The following is a 16179-nucleotide window of genomic DNA, read 5'->3' as shown; positions in this document are numbered from 1 at the left end:
TGAAGTGTGACCTACCTATTCTTAGGTGTGTGTAAAACCACATTAGAGGGCCCGGCGGCGTGGCCTAATGGCTCAAGTCCTCACCTTGAATGCCCCGGGATCCCATATGGGCGCCGGTTCTAATCCCGGCGGCTACACTTCCCATCCAGCTCCCTGCTTGTGGCCTGGGAAGGCAGTCGAGGACGGCCCAATGCATTGGGACCCTGCACCCGTGTGGGAGACCCAGAGGAGGTTCCAGGTTCCCGGCTTCGGATCAGTACAGCATCGGCCCGTTGCGGCTCACTTGGGGACTAAATCATCGGACGGAAGATCTTGCTCTCTGTCTCTCCTCCTCTCTGTATATCCGGCTTTCCAATAATAATAAAAAATCTTTAAAAAAAAAAAAAAACCTGTTTGTGCAGTTAATGCTGCAAACCAAAATTCTCAAACCAAAATTTGGTAATTGTTCATAGTAGTATGTATATTCTTTAATAGAAAACTCTGTACATGAATCAAATTACAAAACACTGTAATTTTAAATGCATTTTTCCTTTTAACTAGGAGAGGTATGTTAAAATCACAAATAATTATGAAAAATTGTTAGAAAAGCTGCAAGTATTACATTTAATTTTAATAAGTTCACAAACTAGTTTGATTTGCAATGATGCAGTAAGTACATTTTAAGACCTGTGAACGGGCCCGGTGGCGTGGCCTAGCGGCTAAAGTCCTCGCCTTGAAAGCGCTGCGATCCCATATGGGTGCCGGTTCTAATTCTGGCAGCTCCACTTTCCATCCAGCTCCCTGCTTGTGGCCTGGGAAAAGCAGTCGAGGACGGCCCAATGCATTGGGACACTGTACCCGCATGGGAGACCCGGAAGAGGTTCCAGGTTCCCGGCTTCGGATCGGCGTGCATCGGCCCGTTGTGGCTCACTTGGGGAGTGAATCATCGGACGGAAGATCTTCCTCTCTGTCTCTCCTCCTCTGTGTATATCTGGCTGTAATAAAATGAATAAATCTTTAAAAAAAAAAAAAAAAAAGACCTGTAAACTAGGCCTGGCAAATGGTCTTGTGGCTAAGTCCTCACCTTGTATACACCAAGACCCATATGGGTGCTGGTTCACGTCCCTGATGCTCCACTTCCCATCCAACTCCGTCCTAGTGGCCTGGGAAAACAGTAGAGGTTAGCCCAAAGCCTTCGTACCCTGGACCTGCATGGGAGATTCAGAAGAAGCTCCTGGTTTCGGATCAGCTTAGCTCCGGCCATTGTGGCCACTTGGGGAGTGAATGAGCAGAAGGAAGATCCTTCTTTCTCTAAATCTGCCTTTCCAATAAAAATAAATGAATCTTTAAAAAAAGAACTGTGAGCTGTTTGATGTATCTAATTTATTTATTTATTTATTTATTTATTTTATTATTTATTATTTTTACTTCATTAATTACATTGTATTATGTGACACAGTTACATAGGTACTTGGGTTCTCCCCACCCCTCCCCAAACCCTCCCACCATGGTGGATTCCTCCACCTTGTTGCATAACCACAGCTCAAGTTCAGTTGAGATTCCCCCATTGCAAGCGTATACCAAACATAGAGTCCAGCATCTTATTGTCCAGTCAAGTTCAACGGCTTCTTAGGTATACCCTCTCTGGTCTGAAGACAGAGCCAGCAGGGTATCATCCCAGTCAATTGAAAGCTCCAACATACCATCAGCAAAAATTTACATCATTATGGAATTAATTGACATAGTAATGAGTAACCAATATGTTAAAAGTAAATGCGAGTTCCCAGCCACCTTGACATATCTACTTTATAAGAGAATGTTCATACTATAGTAGGTTGTGGAAGTTCTAAACATGTGAAACAGGTGCAGAAGACCAACTGGAATGGAAGTGAAGAAGCAGAAATTAAAGCAGGAAATAGTAGTGATATGAGATGCATCTGGAACTCTGAAGGTTTACGAAAATTAAGGCCTATATGAAAGTATCAGGGAACTTTGCAATCATGTTTTCAGTGTTAAGTCTGTGAGGTGAGGATATGTTGGGTGAAATCTAGGAGAAAATCGGCTTCTTTAACAAAATGAAATGACGTGAAGTAGGCTTGGCCTTTTCCCAAGGCGCTGCTTCAGGAAATATCACTGTTGGACATAGTGAAGAGCAGTGGCACAGCCTGCAGAGTGGAATGTGTGTTTTGATTTGCACATAAGGGCCACAGTGTGTTAGAAGAAACCTAGTATTAGAACTACATGTCTGTTACTTTGATTCATCTATGTGATTTTAGGGGAACTTCAGAATAATGTCTGAAAAGGGTTCCTTGTAGAAAATAAATGCCTTTTTTTTTTCCAAAAAAAGAGAAAGATTTATTTGTTTATTTGAAGATAGAAAGAGAGAAAGAAATCTTCCACCTACTGGTTCACTCTCCAAATGTCTGCTATGGCTAAAGTGGGGCCAGTCCAAATTCAGAAGCCAGCTGCTTCTGGGTTTCCCACATGAGTGCAGGTCCCAAGTGCCTGAACCATCCTCTGCTTCTTGTCAAGGCACACTAGCAGGGAGCTGGAGTGCAAGTGGAGCAGCAGGGACTATAGCTAATGCCCATATGGGATGCCAGCACTGTAGGTGGCAGCTTTACCCATTATACTACTGTGCTGGCCCCAGAAAATAAGTTCTTCTTTTTTTTTTAATTTAATTTTATTTTTTTTTTCAGAAAATAAGTTCTTCTTCTTTTTTAATTTTATTTTATTTTTTATTTTTTTTCAGAAAATAAGTTCTTAAAGGTTGGAAAAGAAACCCTGGAAAATATTGGGACAGGTGATGATGACACATCTAGGAGAAGCGAGGTCTGAACCTCAGTGGTTCCTTGGTGGTGGAGACCAGCACACAGCTCCCTTTAGAGCCCCAGGTATGGCTATCATCTGCACTGTGGGTGGCACAAGAAAAACCAGCTGCCGGCATAGTCTGATCATGAGGGTGGGGCTGATCTGATGATGGCATTTCAGGGGACAGGATAGTACCTGCAAGAAAGCCAGGTGTGTCACCCGTTACATCCTCCTGACTCCGTGGGGAGGCATGCTTGTGAGTCTACTCCCGACTCTAGCTCTGCACATTAAAACTACATGTTTGTGGTATAGTATATTTATGAAAAGATCTGGTTTTGAGGTTTTATTTGAAATTTAAAATGTTCAGTAATTTTTTCAACATTGAAAGTTTTATAACTTATGAAACTTAACAAAATGTTTAGTCTTAGCAACATTGCAGTTTGTTCACTTGGTGCAATCCAAATATTGTAGCAGCATTTGCTATAAAACTTGGATATTCATCTGTTAACTGTTCTTGGCTGTGGAAAATTTTAGGCATCACTTTTAAATTGTAACCTTGAAAACTGTATGGAAGTATGCAAAATCGTATCATAAATTTACATGTAGTCTAAAATTATAGCTGCATATAATGTGTGAATGCAGGCAAATATTGAAAGGAAGCGTGTGAAAATGGAAACTGATTTTGCCCAAAATTTATTAAATTTTCTTGCTTTTCTCTTTTTCTTATTATGTTTTTCTTAAACATGTCTACATTATTTTTGTTTAGTTTCTATTTTTGTAGTTTCTGCCTTTATTGAGGTATATTTTATCATAAATATACCCATCTTAAGTATGCAGTTTGCTGACTTTTGGTTATTGTTTACAGTGTGTGACCAATATTACAATTAAGTTACAATAATATCACCCTAGTTCTCATGCTTCTTTCCACCTTCTTTCTGTTACCGTAGTTGTGTTTTCACAAGGGTGGAATCACACACAGTGTGTGGAGTTTTTGTGCCTGGCTTCTTCCCCTTGGCACTGTGCTCATGAGTTCCATCCCTGTTATTGTTTTATGAACAGCTGGCTCCTTTTTATTATTGAATTTCATTGCATAGTATAGGAAGCCACAATTTGTTTATGCATTTTTCAGTTGGTAGAGATTTAGGTTATTTCCATTTGGGATCTACACAGTCCTTGTAGTATATTTTCCCTTTCCTTGAAAATACATGTGAGAGTATTCGGTGGGGAGCTGGGGCGAGAGGAGCCCTTTGCAGTGTGGCAGCTGCAGGGAGTGCCCGAACTAGGCCGGACCCCAATGCTTGGGACTCAGGTCAAGGTCACTGCTGCCACGTGGTGACTGAGTCCTAGGCTTTGGGCGGCCAGTGCGCCTATTTGTCACCAGGCTCTGCCTGCTGGCCACCCGGCGGCGAGTTCTAGGGTTTTTAGGGTATGTAATTGCTGCCTAGGGACATCCATCAATAAGGTCATTGTGAGTGTAGGGAAGGAATGAATCCTGTGTGACTTCCAGTAACGGGATCACAGAAGTTGCTGCCAAGCAAGGGGATTGAGACCTGATGGTTTGGAGGGGAGAGTCCATAAGATCTGGGCCAGATTGATTCACCAGCCCACATGGGAATCCTGAAATGGGCTGTTAGTGTATAGCACCACTAACTGCCACACACCAGTCCACGCAAAAACTATGGCTGGGGGCCTGTCTGGCAGGGCTAGGTACTAGTACCCGAGCAGTGGAACAGGGGACAGGTCACACTTGGCAGAGTCAAGACACTAACAAGCACGTGAGAGAACCAGATCCGGGGATAGATTCTGCAGGAGAAGTGTGGGCCCAACCCTGAGGAAATACAAGTCCCGCTGGCTAACTCACAAGCTGGGGTGGTAATGGGCTGAGCTAGGAGTGACCATGGAACCTGCCATCACTTATGGGTAAAGGAACCGACAACAGTCTGTGCAGGTCAAGGCAGCAGCACCGAATGTGCATCCTAAAACAGGATGTGGGGTGGGCCGGGCAGGGCCAAGCAAACCTCAACTCACAAGGAAGAACAGAAATCAGGATGGAGCACAGGTCATGCCGAACTAGGCTCTTACACCAACTAATCTGCATGAGCCAGGGATGCTAGGCAACAGCATTGAAGGCAAAGGCTGAGACAGGTGATGGGCTATACCAGCTGGGTCAGAACAACCACTTGGTGCACGTGTAATCTATGGCTGGGAACAGGCCTGGCTGGGGAGCTATGACAGTACACCCTTGCTGGGTTGGGGTTCCCCCTGGTGAGTGTGGGGGCTCGAGTGGGGGGTGCATTCTGGCTTGGATATGGCTGCAGTCTCCCTTGGCACAGTGTGAACTGGGGCTGGGTGCACTGATCCAGGCTAGATTCCATCTGGTGCTCATGAGAACTAAGGTAGATATAGGACAGTCCAGGCTAGGTCCCTGCCCCTATTGAGCCATGTGTGAGCAGTGTCTGGGTATGGACGATTCTTGGCTGGGCTGAAACATCCAACAGTAAGAACTGGAATGGGCTGAAGGCCAGTCAGGAAAGCCCACTGTTTCTGCCAGGACAGGAGATGGACTAAGTAGGGCTGGCTCATGGACCTACCAGTATGCGCAAGATCTGGCAATGGAAGAGGTTCTGATGGAGGAGCTTGGGAAACTCCTCTATCGGGACATAGTCCCTGCAGGTGAGCGCAAGAACCACAATAGAGAGCAGCCCAGACCAAACCAGGGAAAGGTACCTAGCGCCATACATTTGGTGCAGGTCGGGGCAGACCAGGCTGAACCAGTTCACTTCACCCACTGGGGAATCTGAGCACCCGAACAGTGTGGGTTGGGCCAGGTTCAGTTGCAACACATAGCAGTACACATTACAACTGGGATTGGGTGTCTGCTGGGCTGGACCAAGCTATAACCCTACCAGTGTCAGCTGAAATTGGGGGTGGGTCAGGCCGGGTTAGGCTACAGCACCCACTGGCAAAAGTCAAGGTGAGGCAGGCCATGCCAGACTGGGCCTCAGCACCCAACCAGCACATGTGAGAACTGGGGGCGGGGGGAAGAGGCAAAGCCAGTAGGGGGAATGTGGATCCTGCTGGACCGCCACTGTCACTGGAGAGAGTGAGTTGAGATGGGGGCAGACCAGACCAAGCAGGGCTATAACACCTATGGGCCTCATGTGAGTTAGATCAGGGGAAGGCCAGGCTGGGCTGATTGTTCCTACTGGTGCAAGCATAAATCAGAGTGGGCGAGGGTTGGTTGGGTGTTACTGCAGCATCAGTTGGCAGAGGCTGGCACTGGGGGCTAATTCCGTTAACTGCAGAACCACCTGGAGAGTGCATAATCCGGAGTGGGAGTGTCCCAGTAAGGAAATAGTGGGCACCTCCCTCCTGGGTTACCACTCCCACTGGCTAGACAGAATGGGACCCTCAAGCATGTGTGTGGGCTGGATAGTAGGGTTGGTTAGGTTGAACTTGGCTTCAATGCCTAGTGACGAGTATAAGAGCTAATGGGATGTGGACAGACTGAACAATTCTGCGGTACATACTGGCAAGCATGGGAACCAGGGTAGGGGGCAGGTCTGGTGGGGGTTATTGGGAGTCACCCTGACTAGGCTGCAGCTCCCTCGTTGGTGTGCATGAAGGCCGAGTGTGAAGTGGACAGAATCAGGCTTGACTGCAACACCCATTGGTTCCTGTGGGAGACAGGGCTGAAAACAGAACTGACCTATCAGTTGCAACCACTGGTATATGCATAAGCTGAATTGGACGATGGACGGAGCCACACCCTGTACTGGTAAACACAAGAATCAAGTCTGGGGGGTCACCCCAGATGAAGTTTCTTTGGGCATCTCTCCAACTCAACTACTGATCTCAGAATCCCAACCATGAAGAGACTATGGTCAGACAGTGGATTCTGAAGAGCTTGCATTGTGTGTGGAATGGCGAGATTGGCAGTAATTCAGAACTGTGAAACTATCAAAACTGCTTGAACAGGACCCTCAGAGCATGCCTCACATTGGGGACCTGGGATGGGTGGAAGACTGGATGGGGCTTCTCCCTTTATCTCTTCCCTTACCCCAAATACAGAAAAAAAATATATTAATGTGGAAACAGTGGTCTTACCCACTTTCCTGTAGCCCTTGATCCTTTGTGCCCTAATCAACTATGTAAAGATTATCAAAATGAAAGAATTTAAAAAAGAAAAAGACACAAGAATAGTATTGCTAGGTTGTAAAGTGAGTGTACATTATAAGTGATTTTGAATCTTGATTAATGGAAAACTTTTAGTACTTTAAAAGACACTAATTGTTTTCAAGCAGGTTGGAAGTGATAGAGAACATTATGTGATGAGATGGTATTTAAATAAGTCCTATACCATATCTTACCTAGAGAGTACTTGGGAATCATGTGTTATCTTACAGAATTCACACTTCTCCACATGGTGTTTATATTCTTGGAATTTTACCACAGAGAAGTACTCACAGAAGTCCTTATTGATTGAAGTTTAGTAATGTTCACTGGAGCTTTGTTTATCATTGTAAAATGCTAGAAATGACAGTGATTCTAATTTGCAGTTATGTATATCATAGATGTTTCATTCAAGTAACCAGCTCCATTCAGCCATAAAAGCTCCCATTGTTAAGGAAAGTTGTAAACCTGGGACAGTACTCATATGCAGTATTAAGAAGAAAACTACTAGATAAGAGATTTTACATTTCTGTGTGCTCTATTTATTTTGTATCAAAAAAAATTCAGGAGATACAGTACATTTCCGGCAGTGGTTCTAATCATTAATAGTTATGAAGACTCTTTAACATTTAATTGAAATTCATCAAGTACATCTGTCTAGTATATAATGAAGTATTTTAGCACATTTGTAAGTATTACATATTATTAAAAATTTTATAAAGCAATTTGTTAAAATATTAAATCAGAATTATTAACTGAAATGCATCCCACCTAAACAATGTCAAATAATTCATCTTGTTCTATGATTCTGACTCATTAAATTTCTCCAAAGGGAAAAGTGACCCCTGGACTAGCTGAAAGTCTGGTGGAGAAATGGCCTCGAGACTGGAGGCCAGGAGCCTTGGAGTCTAGTATCCATCCGGGCTTGGTGGACTTTAGCAAGTCACTTCTGAGTCTTGTTTTCCCAAGGGCTCAGCAGAATTAGTTTCAAACCATGTTCCTTGACCTCACTGTGACAGTGGATGGACTCCCAGTTTATGATTCACTATAACCCAAGGAGCTTCTCTGTGTCTGATTGGGGGTGGTGATTAGAACCCCATTGAAAACTCCAGAGTCTCTTTCTGTCCCCCTTCCCCTCCCTGTCTGTCTGTCTCTCTCATTCACACTCTGTCTCAATGTGTGTGTGTGTGTGTGTGTGTGTGTGTGTGTGGTTTAATGAGTCTCCTTATTTGAAAGTCTGTTATTTCTTGTGTTACATAACTGCTACTGATTCAAGGTAAAGAAGAAAGATCAGTGAAGGACAAACTCAGAGGTTCTTATCCAGATTTGGTCTTTATTATCAATGAAAGGCAGAAATGTAGCCAGGCCTATCATTTTGCCTTTGTCATTTGAAATCTTATGAATCTCCTTCCATTTTGTATGTTTATACTTCAATTCCCCCATTTTTTCCTAATTCATTTTTTAAAAATTATATGTTACAGTTTCATAGGCTCTGGGGTTTCCCGTCCCCCTCCTCCTAATTCCCTTTTAAATTTGGCTATTAGTATGCAACCATTCCCACAAAACAAAATTGATGGATTGACTTTTGATGAATAGATTCCAAAAGATGAAAGGTACTAATGTTAAGTATAGGTGCATTTTTCATTTTTCATAAAGTGCACAGAGCTCAGTTTTGTGAAGCTACTGCCATTGTCTTCATCAGGAACATTGGCTGTCCAGCTTTCCCATGCCTCAGAATTCCTGGAGGGCTTGTTTAGGCATAGACTGCAAGGGCTCACTTGCCCTGATTTCTGATTCAGGACATCTCTGGTGGGACCCAGGAATGAGCATGGACAAGTGCCAAGGTGATGCTAATGCTATGTCCTGAGGACCACACGCTAACAGCCACTGATGTAGAGAGAGCAGAATAAGGATGGACATAACTTTTCCTGGTATTGATGTTTTATAGTTGGCATCTAAGTCAATCTTAAAGGTACTAGCAGTTGGGCCCAGTACAGTAGCCTAGTGGCTAAAGTCCTCGCCTTTCACGCACTGGGATCCCATATGGGTGCCGGTTCTAATCCCAGCAGCCCTACTTCCCTTCCAGCTCCCTGCTTGTGACCTGGGAAAGCAGCTGAGGACAACCAAGGCCTTGGGACTCTGCACCCACTTGGGAAACCCAAAAGAGGCTCTTGGCTCCTGGCTTTGGATCAGTGCTTCTCTGGCCATTGTGGCCGCTTGTAGAGTGAATCAATAAACGGAAGATCTTCCTTTCTGCCTCTCCTCCTCTCTGTATATCTGACTTTACAATAAAATTTAGAATAAATGTTTAAAAAATAGATACTAGCAGCCATTTATTATAGGCATAGCTTAAAAACATGTGCGTGCTTACATAAACTTGTGAATGTACTAAAAAGCATCGAGTTCTACATATGAAAGTGGTGACTTTGGTGGCATGTGCAATATATCTCAGTTTTCAAAATTTCTTGTAGGAATGGGCATTATGTTGCCACTTGGGCAAGCCGCCATCTTTCATCAGAGTGCCTTGGAGCAAGTCCTGGTTCTGCTCGTTCTTCCATCTTCTTGCTAATACACACCCTGGGATACAGCAGGTGGTAGCTCAGGTCTTTGGGTTCCTGTCTCCCACACTGAGTTATTTGCTTTGGCCTGATCTAACCCAAACTGTTGTGGCTGCTTAGGGAGTAAACAAGTGGATGTGAGATCTCTCTGTTTCTCTGTCTCTATGCCTTTCAAATAAATTAATACAAACCTGAAAAACAAGTAAAATGTTATCTTCCCATTTCTATTTGTAAAAATATTCCATGAACTTAATCCAACTTTAGTGCTCAGATACTGACTTTGAAAAGCAAAGAAGGGTCTAGAGTTTTCCATAGCAGTTAAGATGCTACTTGGGATGCCTGCAAACTATACTACAGTGCTTGGGTGTGGGTCCTGGCTTTCTCTCCATTCCAGGTTCCTACTAATGCGCATACTGGACGGCATCAGGTAATGTTTCCAAGTACTTGGGTCCCTGTCCTGGCTTCTGCCTTGCCCAGCCCCAGCTGTTGTAGGCAGAATATAGTAAGTCAATCTCTCTCTCGCTCCTTAAATAAAAAAAAAAAATTGAAAACAAGAGAATAAGAAAATAAAGGAAAAGTATCAAGACATTAATTTAGTTTCCACATCCTATCTGAAAGAGAGAGGGAATAGAATGTCCTTTGGTTGCCATCCCAGTCAGCATGGCAGGAAGCTGTGGTGGTAAGGGAGTGTTGGGGGTTAGAGTATCTGGAAGTGTCTTTCGAGGAATTCTGCCAGTACAGTACCTGCTTCCCACCCCATCCTGGAGTATTGGCTGTGGAAGTCAGTAAGCTTTATGCGTCTCAGTCAGTGCTCTTATGCCACGAAGCTCCTGCAGCACTACAGATCTAGCAGACCAATAAAGTCACATGTGGGAGAGGAGGTTTTCACAAGTGGCATTGATTTGCACTTGCATGTTATTGGAAGGCTCTTTATGCCTGAAGTGAGTATGGACTACTTGTTTCCAGGTGCACGTGTGTGGCATGAGGCTGTAAGTGTGTGATTTTGCAGAATGAACAGGGACTCCATGCTACAGACCTTTCCTTCCCCTCCTCCGGAATAGGATTCTTACCACTGTGTGGGGGAATAAGCCACTTAGTAGAAACCCATTGTTTTCTTTTTGTTTGTTTTAACTTTTCATGATAGAGTTCCATAACCCTTCTTCCACCCTCCTCAACTTCTCTCCTCTGCACGGTTTTCCCCTATATTATTACAATAGTGTAGTCCTTCAGAAACAGTCACAAGTTCATCATTCTCCCATTTAAGTGTACTCAGCCTTTCTATAAAGTAAATTGAAAGTATGTCACTGTAAAAATTAAGCAATTTAAAAAGGAGGAGGGAAGGAAGGAAGGTAGGGTGAGAAAGATCATTTTGTTGTTAAAACTGTATATATGAAATACATGAAATGTGTTCCCTATAAATTTGCAAATTAAATAAATACTTCTTCCTGTTAGGTTAAAAAAAAGGTGTTGAGATTATATAATACTTAGGAAAAATATATCAGAACCTCAAAAAGTTTGTGAAAAGTGGAATTTTAAAAGTCAGTTTATTTTGGTGCAAAACAAATTTTAAAGCCATTCATAGTTTTTTCCCTAATATTCCGTGTACTATTAAAATAATTTGGCACCAAAATAGGCTTTTACATTTTATTCAACTTTCTATGATTTTTTGTAGTACCTGCATTCTTTTTTTTTTTTAAAGATTTATTTGTTTTATTACAAAGTCAGACATACAGAGAGGAGGAGAGACAGAGAGGAAGATCTTTCCGTCCGATGATTCACTCCCCAAGTGAGCCGCAATGGCCGGTGCGCGCCGATCCAAAGCCGGGAACCAGGAACCTCTTCTGGGTCTCCCACGCGGGTGTAGGGTCCCAATGCATTGGGCCGTCCTCGACTGCTTTCCCAGGACACAAGCAGGGAGCTGGATGGGAAGTGGAGCTGCCAGGATTAGAACCGGCGCCCATGTGGGATCCCAGGGCATTCAAGGCAAGGACTTAAGCCGCTAGGCCATGCTGCTGGGCCCATTACCTGCATTCTTCTGTGTACATGTCATTATATCCCAAACATACTTTTTCTTGGGTACAATGTGCAGTGCCCAATGAGCTCATGTTCATGTCTACATATAATAAAACTGCTGTAAAATTGGTATTCTATGTTAGTAGCCAAAATGTGCATATTTTTTAAATTTAAGTTTTAAATTGTTAAGACTTCCATTTACTTAGACTGATTTTATTTGAAAGAGACAGCAGATAGAGGTGTCTTGCTCACTGGATAGTTCCAAGAATGCTCCAGTAGAGGGAGCTGGGCCAGGCCCAAGCCTGGTTCCTGGAATGTAGTCTATGTCTCACATATAGGAGTCAGGAGCTGAGCTGTTTAAGCCAGCATCTGCCACTGCCCGGTGTGTTCATTAGAAGCAGGAGTTGGAAGCAGAGGCAGGTCTAAACCCAGGCACTCTAATATGAGATTGTGGTGTTCTTGATAGTGTTATAACTGCTGCATCATAATGGCAACCCTAAGATGTACATTTTGACATAATTTGTTGTTAATGAGTTGGTAGCACTTGATAGAAAAAAATCTGGCATAACTGAAGTTTTGATATCTGTGATTTGCTACATGTTTATTCTTTTAGGCAAATTCTAGAATCCCTATTTAATGTTACTTTAAAAAAAATCCTTAAAGGTACTGGTTGAATTTCATTTATAGTACATATGGCAAATATGTTTTATTCTAATAAGTAGTTCTCTCCAGTCATATGGAGTCTTTCTTTATTAAGATCTTTTTTCATATCCTCCAGTAAAATGTTATAGTTTTATTTTGAAAAGTTGTATTCCTTTCCTGATAAATTAATTTCTGGATATGTTTTGGAACTTTTAATGAGTCACTGGTTCCTTATACAGTTGTGCCAATATACAGTTGTGCAGCTATGCTCCTTCTGGAAGCCATAATGACAAATCATTTTCATACTCATTTGAGTTGTTTGCAGAATTTAGTACCTTGCATTTGCAGAACCAAAATCTTTTTTTCCCTGTGTTTTGCAAATTGCAGGTTCTTCTTGGCACCTAGGTAAGTGATATTAGTGCTACATTAAATATTTTGGTAAATGGTATTTAATTTTACACAAATTTTGAATAGGTTATTGTGATAATTATTATCATTACCATGTATTCATATTCCCTTTGTGTAAGCAACATTTCCAAAGCTTTGGTCTCTTTTATACCTTTCAGATCAACCCCTAGAGTCATGTAGACTCTACAACAAGCCAGTACAGAGCTTGTTCCACATGCTCACCATTTTCAGCAAAGCCTTCATGAAGATTCAGAAGCAGCACCATAGGTGGGCTTGCATCATGCCATCCAGTATCACCACAAATGGGCATCAAGGAGGAGGAGGAAGAGGAGTTATTTCTGTACCTCTGGTCATCAGGTCATCCTCTAGCCCTACAATATGCTTTCTTTGCCTAAAGAAATCCAAGTAAGTGGTTGATTCCTTCTGGAAAATACTGGAAGGCAGAATCAACATGGCCTATCTTCCCCATTGACATTCCAGGTCAGAGCAAGAGGTTGTTCATGAGATTCCTTGCATCCACACAATGTGAGGACTTCCATGTGCCCAGAGCTGTTGAAGACCAGGTTCTGTGCTAAGTATACTGCTGTGTTAGCTAAGCTAATCCTTACCCAGTGCAGGCACTCTCTGCATGTGACACACAAGGCTAAGATCCCACCTTCCCAACAATGAGCTAAACCTGGGTGATATCAGGGTCTGACCCAGGATTGGATCCTAACACTGGGCACTTTGTACTCCCTACCACTTCTTCCCTTGTTTGTCTCTTACTGTTTGATTTTCCAGAAGTGATTACTGTTTGTCCCACATTTCTAGTTATGATCTGTCACTCTTAGAGCTTCATATAGTGAATGAAAGCACTTTTAGTCCCTGGATGCATTCACTATCCCTAATTTAAAACCACTCTGCTCTATTTCACCTAATCCCAGAAATCATGACTTTCCTATCTTTCCCCTCTAGAATCTTCCCAAAGATCTAGCCCCCTTGTTGTTTTCTCAGGGACAGTTCCCTAAGCTTCAGCCTGAGTCCATTTTCTAACTTTGTCTTGACACGTGGTGGTCTTTGGCGGATTTTCAGCCTTCAGGGGATAGTTAGCAAAAATGCCACATGCACCAGCTAATGTGCCATCTTCAGGGCAGGAGGTCCACAGTTTCCAGCTAGCTCTTTTAGTCCTCAGCTAGCTCCCTGCACCAGCTGGTTTGCAGGCCAAGAGCTCCCTGCACATTTGGTCAGTCTGTTGTCTCCATCAGATGTTGGCATAAAAGTGTGTCATACAAACACACTGTGCTCCTTCCAGTTGCTGCTCCGGTGAGTCTCCTCCTGCTGCCAGCATCCCAATTAAGGAGTGAGGAAAAACATGGTATCAGGGAACTATACTTGCCTCTCTGTAGCTCTCTGTCTTCTCATCAGACCAAGTATTTGTTCCTCCCCATGTTCCTTCCAGCCAAGAATAATTATCGCAAAATAGTAGTGACCACTTAGGCATATTGGCTTTGTGTCTGCCAACAAACGATGGAGAATTTCAGTATTTCCTAAGTGTAAGCCTTTTTAATACATTTGACATATTATGTTTAGAAGTGGAAAGTTGATTATTTTAAGAATGTATGTAAAATTGTCTTAAGAAACGTTTACAAGGGGTCCTGGTGTAATGGCTTAATTGGCTGCCCCTTCTCTTGCAAGTGCCAGGATCTTATATGAGCACTGGTTTGTGTCCCAGCTGTTCCACTTATCATACAGCTTCCTGCTTGTGGCCTGGGAAAGCAGTGGAGGATAGTCCAATGCTTTGGAACCCTGTACCCACAAGGGAGATCCAAAAGAAGCTCCTGCCTTTAGATTGGGTCAGCTCTGGCTATTGAAGCATTTTGGAGAGTGAGCCAGCAGATGGAAGATCTTTCTCTTTATCTCTCCCACTCTCTATGAATCTGCCTTTCCTAAATAAATAAATAAATAAATAAGCCTTGAAAAAAGAAAAATATTTACAGATGCGTGCATATACAAAAGCAGGACAGACTTTTAGCACAGTGGGCTAAACTTCCACTTGGAATGTGCACATCCCATATCCAAGTACTAGTTCAGGTTCCACTTATTCCACTTCCCATCTTACTTCCTGCTAATGCATGCTGGGAGACAGCAGATGATGATTCAGTGTGCTTGGGCCACTCTCGCCTACTTGTGGAGACATGGTTGGAATTCTGAACTTCTGGCTTTGATCTGACTCAGCCTGGCTATTGCAGACATTTTAGGAGTGAACCAGTGAGTGCATGGAAGATCTCTCTGCTGCTCTGCTTTCCAAGCAGAGTGTGTGTGTGTGTGTGTGTGTGTGTGTGTGTGTGAGCATAGACAAAAATGAAGTGAGACAATATGGATCCTTCCCCCTCCTCCATGCATCCCATTCCTGCTCTAGACCTCCTGTTTGCACAGAAACTTTCTACTGTCCCTTGTGTCTGCTGGGAAGTTAACCACACCCCTGCCCTCTGTACCCCAGACTCCTTCCTCTGTCCTAGGCTGAAGCCCAGGTTCCTAGAGGATCTACTTTTCCTGAAGCCCTTCAGCAGAGAATGCTCCTGCTGCCCCTGCACAAGGTGGACTTTAGGATCAAGCTTAGTGCCCCTCCCAGATTCTTAGCCTGTCCCGTTCCTCTGCCTGTGGTGCTGCCCTGTGGTCTTACTCTTCACACCTCATTACTGTCTCCGTTCTCCCTCATCAGTGCAAAGCTGCTGCCATCCTGTCTTCATTGTCTCCTCCAGCTGTGTATCTTCCAGGTTTCTTTACCTCTTCAAGCCCAGTGCCATTCACCTCACTTCAGCTCCAGAATCCACCTCCAGGTTTGGATGTCATCCTGTCGCTCCACCCCTGAAATCAGAGACTGCATTTTAAAAATCACAACATTGTATCTCTGTGTGCCTCCTAAATACTATTGCAGTGACATTAAGGATCAGATCAGCTCGCCTCATTTATATGTTCTTCCCTGATCAACTTTAAGAGTCACCCCGTCAGTCACTCTCTTGTCAATATCCCCAAATGTGCGATTTCATTGCCCTCCCACCTGGCTCCCTAACAAACTCGCAGCCTTGATGATACCAACTGTGCACTGCAAGGGCCCACCTCCAGCTCCTCAGCACTGCTGGAGACAGCTTAGGTTGGCACCCCTGCAGCTCACCTCCTCCTACCTCACCCTAGCTGTCAGGGCTGTCAAGATGGGAGAAGAATGTGCTTGAGAAACTGCAGAACTGGCATTGAAAGCAGCCCAGTGCTTCTTTATTTCTCAGACTAGAAGTCTGTGAACAAGCTTGCTTCAATTAAGGACCAGAATTTGATAGAGGAGCCGGATATCTTCTGACTATCTCTGTTCATGAAGTAAAATTAGGGAGCTAAGTTCATTATAAAGGCATCTGTACATATGGGTCCTAAAAACCAACAGTGAAAACCCCTTGTCTGATAGCTCTGTGTGTGTGTGTGTGTGTGTGTGTGTGTGTGTGTGTGTGTGTATTTAAGGCAAATTCACAGAGAGATCTTGCAGCCCACTGGCTCACTCCCTAAATGGTCGCTGCAACCAGAGCTGAGCCAATTCAAAGCCAGGAGCTTAATCCGGGTTTCTCAT

At 43.6% G+C, this 16179-nt stretch overlaps 1 pseudogene; it reads left to right on the top strand.

Moving 5' to 3' along the window:
• Positions 1-16179, top strand: part of LOC131479868 (peroxisomal bifunctional enzyme-like) — a 46050-nt pseudogene that overhangs the window by 23237 nt on the left and 6634 nt on the right.

Source organism: Ochotona princeps, chromosome 3, assembly GCF_030435755.1.
Source record: "Ochotona princeps isolate mOchPri1 chromosome 3, mOchPri1.hap1, whole genome shotgun sequence".
NCBI lineage: Eukaryota > Metazoa > Chordata > Mammalia > Lagomorpha > Ochotonidae > Ochotona > Ochotona princeps.
Note: the sequence above shows the minus strand (reverse complement) of the source record. Positions and strands in the feature narration are given on the sequence as shown.